This window comes from Primulina huaijiensis, chromosome 5, assembly GCF_012295235.1.
Source record: "Primulina huaijiensis isolate GDHJ02 chromosome 5, ASM1229523v2, whole genome shotgun sequence".
Classification (NCBI taxonomy): Eukaryota; Viridiplantae; Streptophyta; class Magnoliopsida; order Lamiales; family Gesneriaceae; genus Primulina; species Primulina huaijiensis.
In genome coordinates this window covers 17,049,489-17,067,743 of record NC_133310.1, presented here as the reverse complement: position 1 = coordinate 17,067,743, position 18,255 = coordinate 17,049,489, and positions in this window count along the sequence as shown.

The following is an 18,255-nucleotide window of genomic DNA, read 5'->3' as shown; positions in this document are numbered from 1 at the left end:
TAAAGATCGTTGAAAGCAAGCTGTGTGAAGCTGTATTTTTTGGAGAGCAGAAAAAGGTGAGCTTTTCAAAAGAGGTTAGAGAACCGAAACCAGCGGATTTGGAGCTGGCACATACTGATGTATGTGGACCATCTCCTGTGACATCCCTTGGAGATCACTCAAGATATTATGGCACTACTATTGACGATTCGAGCAGGAAATTTTGGGTTTATTTTGTGAAAATAAATCGGATGTTTATGAGACTTTTAAACAGTGGGAGTTAGCCATGAAAGATGTGATGGATTCACTGTCATCCAATCACAAGTGGGAGTTGTCAGAACTTCCTGAAAGTAAAAAGGTTTTACATAGCAAGTGGGAGTACCGGTTAGAACATGACGGTAGCAAGCGGTACAAAGAAATACTTGGTGTAAAAGGTGAAAAGGAAGTCATTGGTTACACTGATATTTTCTCTCTGGTGGTAAAGTTAACTACTATCAGGACTGTACTTGGATTGATGGTAAAAGAAGATTTACATCTGGAGCAGTTGGATGTAAAGACTGCGTTTCTTCACAGTGACCTAGATGAAGAAATGAATCAATCACAGGGATTTGAAGTACGAGGGAAAGAGAAAATGGTGTGCAAACTTCAGAAGAGCTTGTATGGTCTCAAACAAGCAAGACAGTGGTACAAGAAGTTTGATGGTGTAATGAATAATGATGGTTTTCTGAGGTATCAGGCTGATCACTGTTGTTATGTGAAGCTTGATGGTTATTATATCATACTACTGATATATGTAGATGATATGTTGATAGCAGGAGCTTGTCTGGAGGAGATTGATACACTCGAGAAAGAGTTATCAAAGGAATTTGCTTTGAAGGATTTGGGTGCTGCAAAGCAAATCCTTGGAATGGGGATCCTTAGAGATCAGGTGAATGAAGTCTTGAAGCTTGAGAAGATTCCTCGAAGCAAGAATCCAGCTGATATGCTCACGAAGGCTGCTATCATTGAAAAACTGAAGTTGTGTTTGACTTCAGTTGGTCTCCTAGACTAACAAAGGAGGTATGAGCTGCTGCACTGATGGTGTGAAGACATGATTGAAATCAAGTATTCAAGTGGGAGAATTGTTAGGTAAGATTTTATTTAATGTGGTGGGACCCACATTAAATAAAATAATAATAAAATCTTTTCCCACTTCGATTGATTTTAAAAATTGGACGAGGGAATTAGTTATAAATAGAGCTCAATTCCTTCAGTTATTGTATCTCAAAATCAAAAGCTTTTTAGCTTTGATAAAAAGAGAGTGCATCGAAAAAAAAAGTGTATTTTTTTCTTGAGTACGGGAATTCTCTTGTGTGAGTTAGAGAAATTATTTTCTCGGTATACTCGGGTTGGAAGTGTGAGAAATATTGAGTGTATTGGTGTATACACTTGTTGTAATATTTCTTCCAGTTATAAAAGTTGCAGTGCTCCGTGGACGTAGCCTATATTGGGTGAACCACGTAAATCTTTGTGTTCTTGTTGGTTATTTTATTCCGCAATTTTTTGGGTACTATTATCATCGTGGTTGGCATCGCTTCGGGGGTGTAATTCCCCAACATTTTGGATGTTTATTATTATCTTTCCAGGCAACTATCCTTCACCTGCTAGTAGCAAAGCATAGCATTTAGATCTCTCCCTCCAGCTCTCGTCCTTGCAGCAGCCTCCCCTCAACCCCTCTAGGACCATATGGCAACCCTCTTAGGACCCTTGAACATGCCCCAACCGCATCACGCAGCTGCACCTTTCAAGAACCCAAAAGTCGAAACCCTAGTTCCTCTAAAAACCCAAACCAACATTCCCTCCTTCCTTGAACCATACCAGGCCTAATTCATGCATCTAAGGATCTTTAAACCCTCTGAAAATCGACCCTTTTAATAGCCCAAACCTGGCAGCTCCTTTGTGCATCAATACCATGAATTATAAAGCATGAAAATCCAAGTTTTAACATGTGTATGCCATAAAAAGGAAAATAATATGATGGTTATTAGATTTTTCATGCAAGAACACATATTCATACATAATATGGTAGGAACGATGAGAAAAGCAGGAATAAGGCGTGCATTTGCGTGATTCACGCATGAAAATCAATTCTAAATGCGAAGAACGTTGGCCGAAAGATGGGGAAGACCTTGCTGCGTTTTTTTCTTTCAAAAGTGTTGTGAACCAGCTTAAGACGTGTGGTGTGTGTGGCCGTTTGTTGCTGGGGAGAAACTCTAGATTTCTTGTGTGATATGAAGTGTTTTTTGTGGTTTAGAAACTCCATCTTTTGATATAAATCATTGGGTAGAAAGATAGGCCCAATAACCTTCTTATAATAGGCCCATTAGGATGTACGAAAAATATCTCGTTTAGAAAAGTTTTCGAAAATAATAACCGAGCCTCCAAAAAGTCCTTGTTTTCGTCAAAAATCGATTACCGTTTTAAAATACGACTTGGCATGTAAAAACATCTAAAAAACACCATTTTCGAAAATTACCTATTAAATATGCCGTGTATTAAATAATTAAAAATAATCATTGAATAAAAATATTTTTCCTTTACAGTCTCGGTCTCCATTCTTCGGTAGCGTCTCGAATAACTCTTGAAAACACAGTTATATGCATTCTAATAGAAACCATATTTTTAAAATTTAAGCATGCCTACCACATTTAATTAATGCAATTAAAATAATTTAATTAGTTATTTTTCATTTTTTCTGGATTTGCATGTAGTTGGATTACGTTATCGTATTTTGGACCTTATAATTGGATAAAACCGTAAAATATTATTAAAATAAATATTTTTTTTACAAAAGAGTCAATAAAGCCCAAGTCATAAGTTGACTCGCTATTCACCTGCTTTAACCGATTATGCCTATAGTCTTTGAACACTCCGCTTGGAAAAAAAAAAAGACATTCGCCACAGCAGAAATTGCGCCAACCCACTCCAGACAACTGGAAAATATAAATCAGTGGTACTAAGCCTCCATATACAATTGTAGAGTTTTGGTAAACTCTGTTTATGGCTTTCAATCCAAAAAAGTCATATTCACCATGCAACCGGAAAACATATTGCACTTGAAGCAATGGAAACTACAGAACGCGCTGCCACGAACCAGGGACTGCCTGTTTCTACCATCTCCCAATATTTTTTCTCATGCCCTCTACTTCCATCATACGTTTTCCCATCCTCACCAATTGCTTTTCCTTCAGAGCTAATTTATGCATTTTTTGTTACTTTCACTCAGACAAACCGTTTTATGGTACGAACCATGATAGCTGAAAAAACTAATGCGACAGCAAGAAAATCATGTCAGCTAGCAAAACAACTCTTGATTGGTGATTCTCATAACTCTCCAGCTCTATAAGTTCATCCAAACATTAGCATTGATGGTTATCACTAAAATCCCTAAAGCAGTGACGTTTGTTAGAATCTCTTTTATAATTCTTATACCCCAAGGATTGCATAAAGTGCATCACAACTGTCGACATAAAGATTAAGCCTCTGAGGCCATGTGAAGATATCGGCATGGCTGGACCTTCTATGAGGCCAAGGGATCACCGCCTCATGGCTCGGTCCTAGAGGGGGCAATATTTTTTATTATATATGTTGGTGATCCATTGAAATAAAAAGTTGGCCTAATATTAATAAAAAGAAGACCAATTTGAATATTTTATGTTTATAATTGATCAATCTCGATCTTCTCTTTTAAGTCCGATTTGACAATTTAAACAATATCAATAGAGTTTTGGGTATTTGTTGAATTTGGAAAATTTAAAGAGTGAGACTTTAACTAGATTAATAAATTATTGTATGGAGCTTCAACAATTTTTGAGTCACGATGAACATTCAGATATTAATGATGATGAGTAAAAACGTCTACTACTCGTTTTTTTATAAAATATACTAGAATTTTTTTATATGCTTTCGGCTGAAATAATCATATGTATATATATATATAATTTTGCTATTTATAATAAACCAACCAACCTATTATTTGAAACCCAAAAGAATGCAGTGCAAAACATAAAATCGTAAACTGTCAACCCATACATAAAACTAGCATTTTTTCAAAAATAACATAAACTCTTCAATCCTCTCGAAAACCACTCAAAAACATAAAAGTCATCAAAATCTTTAAAATCATACTAACGCGGAAAACTAGCAAAGATCATCGGGTTATGTGCACCATTAGTCCAGTCAGTTCAACCATCAAGTCATCCAATATCATCAAAATTATTTTCACCTACATCATTCACACCTAGTGAGTCTAACGACTTATCAAACTTTAACTGTTATAACAAGTAATACAAATATATCCACTTGCAACAATGAAAAATACTTTTAATAAAATAGCTTTTCATGAACATACATAACTTTAAATCATTTCCTTTTATCATATGCTTTTTTTTCATCATATACGTATATGTTTTCCTTTTCATTGAATTCAGATCATTAATTGTAACTTTCGTTTCAGCTTTTGGTCGATTGATCAATCTTACGTATAACCATGGTACTAGACGATAGGGACATCAGCGACACTCTCATCCGTCAACTGAGCCTTGGTCTTACATATCATCATATCCTTCGTATTCATATTAGTCACAATTTAATCGCCTCCTTCAAACCATTCATCATATCCATAACTTGTAAAAATTCATGCACAAAAATCATTTTCTTTTACATCAAGTATGCAACACGTCTTTTAGCATTATCGTTTTCTATTATAAAATTCCATAACCTTTTAAAATAAACATTTTAACAATCATTACAGCATTCAGGGCACACCAGGACGTCTAACATTTTTCAGATGTAAAATGACTGTTTTGTCCCTGAAACCCTAACTTTTCCAATTTACCCTTAGACCTTAAAACGACGACCCGAATCCATCTAAACTTACCATAACACCTTAAAATACACCCATAAACATTTCTGAGACGTAAACTTCATCAACTAATTTTCCAATTTGTTTTAAAACTTGAACCTACGTCCTGGTTTTAACCCGAATCGACTCGAAACTTAACCAAACTTTTCCAAACTTGAACCACAGCTTATTAACACATAACTAACCCTTTTTCAACCCAAATAAAGCCAATTAAAACCCATAGAAAGGCCTAGAATGCAAATGAAAATTTCTACCCTTGCTGAACAAACCCTAGCCCTAACAATTCATCAATCTCTTCGATCCTAGACCATAACTGATTGGATCAGACCCTGACCAACCCTTCGTTCCTCGATCGCGTCTCGAATAACCCTTAAAAACACAGTTTTATGTATTCTAATAGAAACCCTATTTTAACATGTAAACATGCCTACCACCTTTAATTAATGCAATTAAAACAATTTAATTAAGCATTTTTTTATTTTTCCTAGATTTGCATGGATTTGGATTACGTTATTGCATTTTAGACCTTACATGAGTTGTGTTCGGAGTTGATGATCGTAAGATTCGTTTTAACATATGAAAAAAGAGCAATGATATGTGATCAACAATTTCGGTTGGGAATAAATCTAACAAGCGGACTAGGTCAAGTAATAGTAATTGGATGCTGATTCCAGGTATCGTACCAACAGAGATCGATGTTTAAATACTAGAATATGAATTATTTTTCTTAATTTAGGCTAATCAAATTCAAGTGAGATGAGATAAATTAATTGTAATTAAATTAAAACTTTAAATAAATTAACTAAAGCAAAATAATCCAAACTATTAATTTAAACAGAAATTAAAATTATTTAAAAAAGACTGAGACGCATAACAGTACCGAGACAAACTTATAATCTACGTGTCAAATTCATATTCAATAAATTATTTAATTCACGATTAAATTCCCAAAATTATTTATTAAATGATTTCTCGAATTAATAAACTTAATTAAATCTAACATTCCAATTATTCATAACTGAATTTAATTAGATTCAAACACATTAAATCGCTGTGAAATTTCAGTTTTTCAACCTAAAGTCGCACACTGAAATCGAATACTATTTCTAGTCAGTTTAACCATGTGTTAATTGATGTAGTGAAGCAAATATTAATCTATCACCTTTCGATTTTAGATTAACCAACAAATATTCAATTTGATTGGCCAGATTAAAAGAACACATCATAAACAACATCAACCAATGAATAATAATAAATAAATAATAAAATTGAATCAAACTCAAAACATCAAAAATAATTTGTCTTGGCTCTATCGTGGCCTTAATCTATAAAAATCTACTCCATAAATTCAAAACAAAAGTGCAAACCCATGCTTAAATTCAATGAAGAAAATATAATTAAGAAGGAATGAAAGGAATTCTCAGTGATTTGTGGCGTGTGTTGAGGAATTCTCCCTGCTTCTGCCTCCTATCTTCATCCATTCAATTCTTCTTCCGCTCAGTTCTTGCTTCATTGTTGCTCTCTTCACTTCCCTGCTTCATCTTCCTCCTTTTACCTTTCTTCTCTTCTGTGCTTCCGTCTTCTGTGCCCGCCTCTCCTCCTCTGCTTCATGCCTCTTTTTATCATCTTCAATGGGCCTCACCTTCAAATCTTTTTAAGCCCATGTCAAGTTAAGAAATGTAGATAAATTTTCAAGTGTGAGGATTTATCTTTATCAAGATCTACAAAGATATTTTCCAAAACTTCAATATTATCAAGGAATAAAATATAAGAATATTTTATTTCCTTTCTTTTTGTATTTTTTTCTTTTGAAGTCTTGTAAATTTATCTTATCTCACAATTTAAGCACTTTTCTATTTTTATTCAAATCTACAATTATTAATTCAAATAACCACATAATTAAGAATAAAAATTCTAGATAAACACAAATAAAATCCCTAAATCTCTATAAGATTTAGGCTTATCAATATGCTATAATATTTGACAAAATTGAATGATTTATTTTCAAACAATTATATTTCTTCTAAGAGTTTGTTAATCATATTAGTAATAGCAGCATCAACAGAAGGAAACTTATCAAAGTTGAGTTAATAAAGAGTTATCTCCGATCAGCAATGTCACAAAATAGACTAGACGAACTATGTTGTCGATTGACGAAGAAATTGTCTGACAACTGGATTATACAGAATTGATAAATATTTCCGCCTCAAAAAACAGTTGGACGAGTAGTATTTATTTATTTTTTCAAATATATGTTGAATCGTTATTGATGTAATATATTGTTTCTGGTATATTTATTGGTGATGCCCTGGAAAGGCCCGAGTCATCCTTGGATCCGGGTTGGAAATGAGGATCAAAGCACGACCAGATTCCAAGTTGCTATTGAGAAACTGAGTAAAGCCCATGTAGAAGTTAGCCAGGGTAAGTAACAGGTTAATCTTTCCCGAACAGGGTCGTCTTGCACAACCATAGTTCATCTTCCCTAACCAATATTCAGGTTAGCCAACCAGGGTCATCTCACCTGACCAGGGTTCAAGTCACCCGATCCAGGTTCATCTCCTTCGATCAGGATTCAGGTCACCCTACCAAGGTCATCTCTCCCGACCAAGGTTCATCTCTCCCGACCAGGGTTCTTCTCGCTAGACCAAGGTTAAGGTCACCTGACCAGGGTCATCTCGCCCTGCCAGGGTTCATCTTCCTCGACCAGGGTTCAGGTCACCAAACCAAGTGTTCATCTCCCCCGACCAGGGCCATCTCACCTGACCAGGGTTCATATTCCCTTACCAAGGTTCAGGTTATCTGACCAGAGTTTATCTCGCCTGACCAGGGTTAAGGCCACCAGACCAGGATTCATCTAGCTCGAATATTGTTCATCTTACTTAATCACCAGCAAAGATCATACCAGATCCGGTTCCTTCGCTCTTGGACCGATCGCAAGTAGATAGGCCCACCACTATGGGTCACCATGCTTCAAAATCATTAGCATGACGAACAGTGTCCATGACAAGATCAGAACAGGGCATGGGCAGATGTCTAATTAGTAACAATGTCCATACCAAAATCGAGGTAATCTTCTCCCATACAAATTCCAAGGTTTTCTCATTCATTTGAGACATAAGATATTGCATTTTACTGCATTCAGTAAATTCTCTCTCTACTTAGCAAACCCTGTACTAACTTGAGAGTTGGAGTAGCCAGGCCAGAAACATTTCTGACTCCCCAATAATATTTTCTTGTTGAGTGTGTGCAGATCGTCTGACCTGAACTGATCCTACCCGATCAAGGGTATTCACAAGCCAGTCCAAGCCACCCGGGCTCATCCCATTAGGTCATGCCAGGTATCATCTCATCAGGCCAATGCACCCGGACTCATCCCACAAGGTTAGGCCACCCGAGCTCATCCCATCAAGCTAGGCCAGGCTAGATCGGTCAAAAATCTTCAAAGGGAAAGTATTTCATTAAAAAAATATATTATATTTAATTATTTTATTCAACATTTTATTATCAATGAAAATTCATTATATCATTTTCAATCTGAGAGGAGGAGGTCATTTATCTAAATCCGAGAGAGATGATGTCTCGACATCTTATTCTAGGCCCAAGAGACATAAGCCCCGACACTTATTCTAAGCCCAAGAGACATGAGGTACAGATATTTAACTAAGCCCGAGAGACATGAGGACCCGACACTTATCTTAAGCGCGAGAGATATGAGGACTCAACACCTTATCTAAGACCGGGAGACATGAGGTCTCGACACCTTATTCTAATCCTGATATACATGATGCCCTGACACTTATTCTAATCCCGAGATATATGATGCCCCGACACTTTATCTAAGTCCGAAAGACATAAAGACCTTGACACCTTATTCTTAGCCCGGAAGGTATGAGGCCCTGACTGTTTATCTAAGTCTTAGAGACATGAGGTCCCGACACCTTATTCTAAGCCCAGGAGGCATGAGGCCCTGACACTTTATCTAAGCTGGAAAGACACGAGGCGTCGGCATCTTATTCTAGGTCCGGGAGACATAAGGCCCAGTTACTTTTCAACACTTAAAAATTTTACAAAGTTTTAAAACTACTTAGTCTTCGGTCACTGTTCAAGACCCCACAATTAGCCCGACTAACTAGCGAAAATTCAAGAAAGAAATTATTGGACTAGAAAATTAATATTTTCATCAATAGCTGAACAAGTATAGTGGAGGGGCTGAGGCCAAGAGTCGACTCATCATAAAAGAAAGAGTCAATGGCCTTGTCCAGATTGGATAAGTCTTCCATGTCTGTAGGGAAAACAACATCCTCTTCAAATTGTTCATTTTTATTTGTAGGAGCCGATCTAAAATCAATAATTAACTATCTTTTTTGCGGATCAAACGATGACTAATCGGGACAAAAATTATGACTCTAGCACAACTATATAAGGAGGGAATGGTGATGCCGTGGAAAGGCTTGGGTCATCCTTGGAATCGGGCAGGAATGGAGGACCAAAGCAGGACCAGATTCTAAGTTGCTCCCGGAAAACTGAGTAGAGTCCGGGTAGAAGTTAACCAGGGTAAGTAAAGGGTTCATCTTCCCCAAACCGGGTTCAGGTCACTCGACCAGGGTCATCTCGCTCGACCAGGGTTAATCTTCCTCGACCAAGGTTCATCTTAACCGACCAGGGTTCAGGTCATCCGGTCAGGGTCATCTCGCCTGACCAGGGCTCAGTAGGGATGTCAATGGGTTAGGGTTTTACCCAGACCCGCAATGGACCCATCCCATCTAGGGTGGGTTTGGGCATACTAAATGGGTCATGGGACGGGTCTCGGGTTCAATTTTTGAGACCCGTCTGGGTATGGGGCGGGTCATGGGTCCTATAATACCCAACCCATACCCGCCCCATATATGTGGATATAAATTGATGTGATCGCGAAGATGGTTGTGAGGTGACGTGGAAGGTAAATAAATCACATTTTTATTTTGTCATTGTACTTTCATTTTAATTTTGTTATTATACTTTCTCTCTTTAAATTACATTTTTTTTACAGTTTTAAATTACAGTTTTATTTTTTCAATGTACTTTCTCTTTTTAATTTTGTAAGTAATTCTTCAAGTAATTTACCAACTTGTCCCACCATTCTTGATGAAGAGGAAGATGATCCTGAATAATGTGTCTGAAAGATTACTTACTCGCTGATTTTATATTGATCTGTTTAAGTTCTGTTATGACTTATTTTTGAGGATGTCAAGACTTTTTATTGGAGAGCTAGTAACTCTTTTTTTTTATGTGATTCATTATGTCCTGAAAATAATTTGTTTGTTATTATTAAGTGTAGTCGAAGACATGAATTAGTTTTCTATTGTGTTGTATTTAGAGGATTGTTTGTTTCATAATTAAGTCATGTGATAAGAAGATTATTGTTTTCATTTAAAAAAATTTCGGGTCTCACGGGTCTCGCGGGTCTACCCGGCCCCATTTCGTTTTCGGGGTGGGGTGGGTACGAATAATATTTAACCGGGGTGGGGCGGGTAACGGGTCCAAGTTTTCTTCACAGGGCGGGTCTTGGGTTTAGCCATACCCGCCCCATTGACATCTCTAGGGCTCAGGTCAGCCGACCAGGGTTCATCTCCCTCGATCAGGGTTCAGGTCACCCGACCAAGGTCATTTCGCCTGACCAGGGTTAAAGTCACCCGACCAGGGGCATCTCCTCCGACCAGGGTTCAGGTTACCAAACCAGGGTTCATCTCCCCTGACAAAGGTCATCTGGCCCGGTCGGGTGGTCAAGGTTCAGGTCACCTGACCAGGGTTCATATCGCCTGACCAGGGTCATCTCGCTCGACCAGAGTTCATCTTTCCCGACCAAAGTTCGTCTCGCCCGACCAAGGTTCATCTAACTTAATTACCAGCAAAGATATTTCCAGATCTAGCTCCTTCCCACTTGGACCGATGGCAAGGATATGGGCCCACCGATATGGGTCACCATTCATTGAAATTATTAGCATGACAATCAGTGCCCATGAAAAGACAAGAACAATATGGGTCGACATGTGATGGATCAGGTGGCCCAACTGATCACCAGTTATGATGTGCATCAGTCAGTCACTAATCTCACAACGAGCTGCAATAGTTCGTGTTCTATGAATAATTACACCGATGAATTAAATCGAGTTTGGTATAAAACCAAGCGGAAGACACTCGAAGTAATCCTTCGTTAAGAAAAAGACTGATCGATTTTATATCTTGTTCAACTGAGTAACTGAAATAAAGAAAATCAGTTAGATTTTATATCAGTTCAGTTATGGACAGAACTGAACTGTTATCAGCCGAAGTGATCAAAACAGTTAAGAACAAAAACAAGCAGTTAAACAGAAATAACACAAGATATGTTTATGGATGTTCGGAGACTTCAACTGCTCTTACGTCACCCCTTCGACCTCCTCGGGTAGGATCCACTAGAAGACTTTGATTTATACAACTACTTGTACAAACTCACTCAGCTTAGGACTTACCCCACTGCCTAACTGAACTCCTAGTCTAGACTGAAGGCATCACCTCCCAGCCAACACTTGTTTAATGTCTGTGTGTCAAAGACTACATACACAATTTTATTGTCTTTGTGCAAGACTTTATTTGAGTGGTGGTGTGTGTGCATGTGTGTGAGAACTGAACAATGAACACTACCCGAAAGTGTTCTCACACACTGAGGGAAAATAAGCTTCAAAACTTTAATGGCCCGAAAATTCGTGTTTGAAAATTTGTGGAAAAATTTAAAATTTTCTCTTTAATTAATTAAAATGCCTCATTCACAAAATAATCTGATAAATCAAGTTTAATGTTCAAAATAGCAGCGGAAGAAATTATTATTCGCAAAATAACAAGTTAAAGTAACCCAACAACTGATAAAAATGTTTGAGCATAAAAAAATGGTAAATGCTGTAAATGAGGTCCTCGGGTTCCACTACTGCCGACTCGAGCTGGCTCACTGGTCCCCGCCCTCGATCCCAACATCATCAGCACCTACAACAATCAAGTCTAGTGAGTCTAAAAACTCAGCATGCATATATTGTAAATAACGAGTGAATAATATAGTAAAATTTGCATGGGACAAAAATATCATGTCATGAGGCATACGTCAAAATAACTTATCATGATCAATTATAATACGTGCATAACTGACTGAAAATCATAAGTGAAATGCTTGCTCAATTGAGCTCTGTCATAAATAACATGTCATAAATTTTCTGTTGAGATTATGTTCTACGCAAGTGGCCCCTGCACTGAACTGAACTGAACTGAACTGACCGGTAACTGGCGACCGGGTGAAGTAATGTTTGTCTGATCAGACTAATGCCACAGTATACTGGGTGAAACTGAACTGAACCGACCGGTTTTTCTTGACCAAACTTTGTAATTGAATCCGAAAACGAGACAATTACGCCCAACGACTTCGTATTTAATCATGACTCCGTGCCAACCCGAACCAACACCGAATAATCATTTATTCATGATTAAAATACACTTAAAATGATGAAATAATGCTCCTAAAATAGTGAGGGCCGAAATGTTTGTGAATGGAGGCCAAAACCTGAAACGCTCTTTCGAGAGTCAATTTGGCACATCGCACCGTAAATTCTCGTACGACCTCTAAAATGATCCGAATCATGAACGGCCAAAAACATGACCTTCCTAACTCGATGAGGCACTGTCTAGTCCAAGGCCACAGGCTAAAAGAAAACCGAGAACTCGAAACACGCCTTTGAACAACAGCACGCTTGCTGTCAAAATTACAGCAGCGGTGCCTTCGCTTTTCTTGTGTCGTTTTCGAGACTACCGGCCATTGGGGCTTGAACCACCGACCAGAGGCTCTTACCTGTCGGCAATATGAGCATTAAATGTACGAGTCAACAAAGGTTGGCATTTTTTACTCAGATAGAAAGGAACGCATTTTATACGCGGTAGGATGCGTTCAGACGGAACGCGTTTTTAGCGCGTTTTCACACTGACAGGAAGTTCTATAAATAGAGCTTCATTTCTTCATTTCAAATCATCCCTTCTTCGATTTTTCTCTCATCTTATAATATTTTATAATATTTGTGAGGTGTTTGTTCTCCTGTTTTAAGAAAGTGTGTGTTCTCTTTGGAAACACAGTGAGTGAGTTGTACACCACAAAATATTATAGTGGAAATTCTTTTCATCTTGCCCGTGGTTTTTACCCTAATAATTTTTAGGGGTTTTCCACGTAAATCTTGGTGTCCAGTTTATTCTTTATTTTTAGGTTTTATTATCTCAAATTACCGCAAGTGGGACCAACAAGTGGTATCAGAGCCTTGGTTTAAAATTTCTTATAATTCTGAGTATGCTCTGTGGTTGCAGCCTAGACTGATCTTCCACATCAGAAAATATTTTTTGATATTTTTTTATTAAGGCGGGATTATTTTGTCCAGTCCACCAAATTGTTGTAGACATAATGGCGGGCAGGTACGAGATAGCAAAGTTCAACGGATGCAATTTTATGCTGTGAAAAATAAAGATACAAGCAGTTTTAAGAAAGGAGAATTGTTTGGCGGCTATTGGAGATAGACCGGTGGAGATTACGGATGATGGAAAGTGGAATGAGATGAATGACAACGCTGTTGCCAATTTACACTTGGCTATAGCAGACGAAGTATTGTCAAGTATCTCTGAGATAAAAACAACCAAAGTTATCTGGGAAACTCTGACAAAGATGTACGAGGTCAAGTCGCTACACAACATGATTGTCCTAAAGAGAAGGCTTTATACTCTTCGGATGGCGGAATCTTCGATGACCGACCATATCAACACACTAAATACTCTATTTGCCCAACTCACTTCCAAGGGGCATAAAATAGGGGAAAATGAACGTGCGGAGCTTCTACTTCAAAGTCTACCAGATTCATATGATCAACTTATCATCAACATAACCAACAATATTCTTATGGGCTTTCTAAGATTCGACGATGACTTAACTGTGGTTCTCGGAGAAGAAAGCCGGCGCAAGAATAAGGCAGATAGGTTGGTAACATCGAAGCAGGCAGAGGCTTACCGATGATAAGAGGAATATTTATGGACCGTGACTCCAGTGGGAGCCAAAGACGGGGTAGATCAAAGTTGAGAAGTAAGAAGAAAAATATTTACTGCTTTAAATGTGGCGGTAAAGGGCACTTCAAGAAAGAGTGTACGAGTATCGAGAAGAGTTCTCAAGGAAATGTGGCTAGTACTTCAGGCAGTGGTGAAATAATATTCAGCGAAGCAGCAACTGTTGCAGAAGGCAGACATAAATTTTGTGACACATGGATTATGGATTCTGGAGCGACGTGGCACATGACGTCTTGGAGAGAATGGTTTGATCATTATGAACCAATCTCAGGAGAATCTGTATTCATGGGAAATGATCATGCCTTGGAAATCGCTGGGGTCGGTACTATCAAAATTAAAATGTTTGATGGCACCATTCGCACCATACAGGAGGTACGACATGTGAAAGGACTGACGAAAAATCTTTTGTCCTTGGGGCAATTGGATGACATCGGGTGCAAAACTCGGATCAAGAACGGGATCATAAAAATTGTGAAGGGTGCGCTTGTGGTTATGAAGGCGGAAAAGATTGCTGCAAATCTGTATGTACTTTTGGGAGAAACACACAAGGAGGCAGAACTAGCTGTTGCATCAAATGGTTTAGTAGAAGAATTAATAGTGTTATGGCATAGAAAGCTCGGGCATATGTCAGAACAGGGGTTGAAAATTCTCTCAGAACGGAAGCTGTTGCCGGGACTTACAAAAGTGTCACTACCCTTTTGTGAGCATTGTGTTACCAGTAAACAACACAGATTAAAGTTTGGCACTTCTACTGCCAGGAGCAAAAGCATATTGGAGCTGATTCATTCGGATGTTTAGCAAGCACCGGTTGTATCCCTAGGAGGAGCGAGATACTTTGTCTCGTTCATTGATGATTTCTCTAGGAGATGTTGGGTGTATCCAATCAAGAAAAAATCTCTTTTTTTTAGGTCTTCAAAGATTTCAAAGCGCGGGTTGAACTTGATTCTGAAAAGAAAATAAAGTGTATGAGGACTGACAATGGAGGAGAATATACCGGTGACGAGTTTGATGCATATTGTCAACATGAGGGCATCAAAAGACAGTTTACGACGGCTTACACACCTCAACAAAATGGAGTGGCAGAGCGGATGAACAGAACCTTGTTGGACAGAAAAAGAGCTATGTTGAGGACTACGGGTCTAGACAAGTCATTTTGGGCAGAAGCAGTCAAAACCGCTTGTTATATTATCAATCGTTCCCCTTCAGTGGCGATTGATCTGAAGACTCCGATGGAGATGTGGACTGGGAAGCCGACAGATTATTCTCATTTGCATATATTTGGAAGTCCGGTGTACGTTCTGTACAATGAGCAAGAAAGATCGAAGTTGGATTCGAAATCCAGAAAATGTATCTTCTTGGGTTATGCTGATGGAGTAAAGGGGTTTCGCTTGTGGGATCCTACTGTTCACAAGCTTGTCATCAGCAGGGATGTTATCCGAAGATAAAATAAAGGGAGACAAAGGCACACTGAATTCAGAAACTACTATATTTCAGGTGGAAAATAGGACGCATGAAAGTCAAAATTCTTGTGAAGCAGTACCAGAGCACGAAGAACAAAAACATATTGAGTCTGAAATTTCCAATGTGAGGCAGTCAACACGAGACAGAAGACCACAAGGTTGGCTCTCAGATTATGTCACTGAAAGCAATATTGCATATTGTCTATTATCAGAGGATGGTGAGCCATCGAGTTTCCACGAAGCTACTAAAAGCTCGGATGTATCCTTGTGGATGATAGCAATGCAAGAAGAATTGGAAGATTTAGACAGGAATCAAACTTGGGATCTTGTTACACTACCACGAGGAAGAAAAGCCATGGGAAACAGATAGGTCTATAAGATCAAGCGTGATGGCAATAACCAAGGGGAGCGGTATCGTGCTAGATTGGTCGTAAAAGGGTATGCTCAGAAAGAAGACATGGACTTCAATGAGATATTTTCTCCTGTGGTTCGGCTTACAACAGACCGAGTGGTGCTGACATTGTGTGCGGTGTTTGACCTACATATAGAACAGCTAGATGTGAAAACAGCATTTCTTCATGGAGATCTTGAAGAAGAAATTTATATGCTCCAGCCAGAAGGTTTTGCGGAAAAAGGCAAAGAGAACTTAGTTTGCAGGTTGACCAAATCTCTGTAAGGTCTCAAACAGGCGCCGAGGTGTTGTTACAAGAGATTTGATTCCTATATCATGAGCCTTGGATACAACACACTGAGTGCAGACCCTTGTACTTATTTCAAGAGGTCTGGTGATGATTATATCATTTTGCTGTTGTATGTGTACGACATGTTGGTAGCAGACCCCAACAAAGATCATGTCCAAGGATCGAAGGCACAGTTGGCTAGGGAATTTGATATGAAAGACTTGAGACCAGCAAACAAGATTCTAGGGATGCAAGTTCACCGAGACAGAAGTAACAGAAAGATTTGGCTTTCCCAGAAAAACAATTTGAAGAAAGTCTTGCAACGCTTCAACATGCAAGATAGTAAGCCAATATTGACCCCTCTTCCTGTTAACTTCAAGTTATCCTCTGAGATGTGTCCTAGCAGTGAAGCAGAGAGGATGGAGATGTCTCGAGTACCATATGCATCAGCAGTGGGAAGTTTGATGTTCGCTATGATCTGTACAAGACCGGACATTGCTCAAGCAGTGGGAGCAGTTAGTCGGTATATGGCGAATCCTGGACGAGAGCATTGGAGCACTGTTAAGAGGATCCTTAGATACATTAAGGGTACCTCGAATGCTGCATTATGTTATGGAGGATCGGATTTTACACTCAAGGGCTATGTCGATTCAGATTATGCAGGTGATCCTGATAAGAGGAAATATACTACTGGTTATGTGTTTACACTTGCAGGAGGAGCAGTAAGCTGGGTTTCAAAACTGCAGACAGTTTTGGTGTTATCTACAACAGAGGCAGAATACATGGCANGAATCAAACTTGGGATCTTGTTACACTACCACGAGGAAGAAAAGCCATTGGAAACAGATAGGTCTATAAGATCAAGCGTGATGGCAATAACCAAGTGGAGCGGTATCGTGCTAGATTGGTCGTAAAAGGGTATGCTCAGAAAGAAGACATTGACTTCAATGAGATATTTTCTCCTGTGGTTCGGCTTACAACAGTCAGAGTGGTGCTGACATTGTGTGCGGTGTTTGACCTACATATAGAACAGCTAGATGTGAAAACAGCATTTCTTCATGGAGATCTTGAAGAAGAAATTTATATGCTCCAGCCAGAAGGTTTTGCGGAAAAAGGCAAAGAGAACTTAGTTTGCAGGTTGACCAAATCTCTGTAAGGTCTCAAACAGGCGCCGAGGTGTTGTTACAAGAGATTTGATTCCTATATCATGAGCCTTGGATACAACACACTGAGTGCAGACCCTTGTACTTATTTCAAGAGGTCTGGTGATGATTATATCATTTTGCTGTTGTATGTGGACGACATGTTGGTAGCAGACCCCAACAAAGATCATGTCCAAGGATTGAAGGCACAGTTGGCTAGGGAATTTGATATGAAAGACTTGAGACCAGCAAACAAGATTCTAGGGATGCAAGTTCACCGAGACAGAAGTAACAGAAAGATTTGGCTTTCCCAGAAAAACAATTTGAAGAAAGTCTTGCAACGCTTCAACATGCAAGATAGTAAGCCAATATTGACCCCTCTTCCTGTTAACTTCAAGTTATCCTCTGAGATGTGTCCTAGCAGTGAAGCAGAGAGGATGGAGATGTCTCGAGTACCATATGCATCAGCAGTGGGAAGTTTGATGTTCGCTATGATCTGTACAAGACCGGACATTGCTCAAGCAGTGGGAGCAGTTAGTCGGTATATGGCGAATCCTGGACGAGAGCATTGGAGCACTGTTAAGAGGATCCTTAGATACATTAAGGGTACCTCGAATGCTGCATTATGTTATGGAGGATCGGATTTTACACTCAAGGGCTATGTCGATTCAGATTATGCAGGTGATCCTGATAAGAGGAAATATACTACTGGTTATGTGTTTACACTTGCAGGAGGAGCAGTAAGCTGGGTTTCAAAACTGCAGACAGTTTTGGTGTTATCTACAACAGAGGCAGAATACATGGCAACTACTCAAGGTTGCAAGGAGGCAATATGGATTAAGAGGTTATTGGAGGAGATCGGACACAAACAAGAGAATATTCTTTTGTTTCGTGATAGTCATAGTGCCTTGCACATTGCAAGGAATTCAGCCTTTCATTCCAGGACGAAACACATTGGAGTACAATTTCACTTTGTGCGGGAAGTAGTAGAA